Source organism: Zonotrichia albicollis, chromosome 31 (genome assembly GCF_047830755.1).
Source record: "Zonotrichia albicollis isolate bZonAlb1 chromosome 31, bZonAlb1.hap1, whole genome shotgun sequence".
In the NCBI taxonomy this organism is placed as follows: domain Eukaryota; kingdom Metazoa; phylum Chordata; class Aves; order Passeriformes; family Passerellidae; genus Zonotrichia; species Zonotrichia albicollis.
Genome location: NC_133849.1, coordinates 4,343,684 through 4,346,020, shown reverse-complemented (window position 1 = coordinate 4,346,020; position 2,337 = coordinate 4,343,684). Strand labels below are relative to the sequence as shown.

General features: G+C 52.7%; 1 pseudogene; it reads right to left on the bottom strand.

The window, feature by feature from the left end:
* On the bottom strand, window positions 1-2,337 carry LOC141725897 (uncharacterized; annotated as a pseudogene).

The following is a 2,337-nucleotide window of genomic DNA, read 5'->3' as shown; positions in this document are numbered from 1 at the left end:
AAGTTCCCCCCATGGCACAGGCCGTGGCCACGTCCCCACATGTCACTGCCCATGTCCCACCATGTCCTCACCCATGGCTGTCTCCCCATCAGGTTTCCATCCCTGTCATTGTCCCCCACATCTCCATCCATGCCTGTGTACCCCCATGTCCCCACAAATGGCCGCATCCCTGTTAATATCCATGTGTCCCCAAGTCTCTCTTCGTGTGTCCATGTCTCCTACCCTGACCACACCCAAGTCCTAGTTCAATGTCTATTTTTACCTCAGTATTGGATATTTTAAAGGGATAAAGAGAAATTAAAACAAAATCATGGCCAAAAGAAAAGGATTTCCTTGTCCATACCAGCTGAGGATCCATGTGCTTGGGTAGAAGGGAAGAACCTTTTCTGGTGGAGTTTCTATCTCACTGTCTGCAAAATCTTGGTCTTTTCCCCAGTTTTTCACCAGTTGGCTACATAAGACACCCTTGGGCAACAGTGTTTATTAAACAATAAAACCTAAATATTATGAAAAAATAAAACCTCTTGCCGCTCTAAAAGAGACACAAACTCACAAAGTCCCTCCATGGTCTGTAGGCTCAGCTCACTCAGCCTCTTATCAGTCCCTCTGGTGCTGGAAATGTCGCAGGCCAGGCCCAGCCCGGTGGGCCACAGGTGTGAGCTGCCCGTGCTCTTCTGGTGTTCAGGCCAGAGCAGGTTTAAACAAGTCCAAGAAAGGGGAAAAACCCCCCAGTCCAAAGAACTTGTTTGGTTCAGCTAGATAAAACTAACTAAAAGGAAAGGAGAGCTCTGTCCCGCTGTCTGTCCATCCGCAGACAACACAGTGCAGGAGCACGAATGTGGAGGAGTGAGTGTGGTTTCTGAAAACAAACTCCGTGCTTCTTCTCTCCCCCTTTCACTCTCAGGACAAGTCTTGAAGGTGCAAAACTTCTTATTCAGCACAAACAGAACAGACTGGGGATACAAGCACATAGTCAACCCAGAATATACCTCCAAGACCATTCAATACTCCTTGATGTCACAGGAAGATAGAATTGAATGCAAAAGATTTTATGGGGTTCAAAGTTGACAAATCTGCTTTCCCCATGGAATTCCCATTATAGGTCTGTGTCCCAATGGATGTTCCTGCTGCTGGGTTTATCTAGGTACCCTCAGGGAACCAGGAAGATGTGGAGCCCCCCAGCCAGATGCCTTCCAACTTGGATCACCAGGACCACAGATCACCAGGGCTCTGCCCAACAGGGGTCACTGGGGATCATCCAACACGGATCCTCCCATGGGGGATGGAGCTGGAGCAGCACACAAAGCTCTTCCCACACTCGGGGCACTCACGAGGCTTCCCTTAGTGGCGCCTCCGTTGGTGTCGGGTCAAAGTCGAACTCAATGAGAATCTCATCTCACACTCCCCACACTCGTAGGGCCTCTCCCCGGTGTGGATGCGCCGGTGGATGGCGAGTTTGGAGTTTAGCTTGAATCCCTTCCCGCAGTCAGGGCAGCGGAAGGGCCTCTCCTCGCTGTGACTCCGCTCATGTTTGAGGAGATCGGAGCTCCTGTGAAACCTCTTCCCACACTGGGGACACTTGTAGGGCTTCTCCCCAGAGTGAACACGCTGCTGGTGTTTTCTCAGGTCAGTGTGCCACCCATAGCTCTTCCCACATTCCAAGCAGGTGTAGGGCCGTTCCCCCGTGTGGATCACCTGGTGCCGAATCAGGGCCCAGCTTTCTCTGAAGCTCCTCCCACATTCCCCACACTTGTAGGGCTTTTCCCCAGTGTGGATCTTCTGGTATTCTGTCAGCTGGCACTTGATGCTGAAGCTCTTCCCACACATCCCACACTCATAGGGCTTTTCCCCAGTGTGGATCCTCTCGTGTTTCCTCAGGTCAGAGCTGTATCTAAAGCTCTTCCCACATTCCACACATTCATAGGGCTTTCCTCCTGTGTGGATCCTCTGGTGTTGCATCAGGTGGCCCTTCTGGCTGAAGCTCGTCCCACACTCCCCACACTCAAAGGACTTTTCCCCACTGTGGATCCTCTGGTGCCTCCTCAGGCTGGAGCTCCAGCTGAAACACTTCCCACACTCCTCACACTCGTAGGGCCGTTCCCCAGTGTGGATCACCTGGTGCTGGATCAGGTGCAAGCTCCGACTAAAACCCTTCCCACATTCCAAGCACTTGTGTGGCTTCTCCCTGCCATGGGGCTTCTCCACCAGCTCTGAGCTCTGGCTGGATCTCCGGCCGCCTTCCCGGCTCACTGGGGCTCTTTCCTCCCCACAGCTCCCTGGGCTGGGTTTGCAGCCCCTCCTCGTGCGGAATCTCCAGGGCTTTTCCTCCTCCTCCAC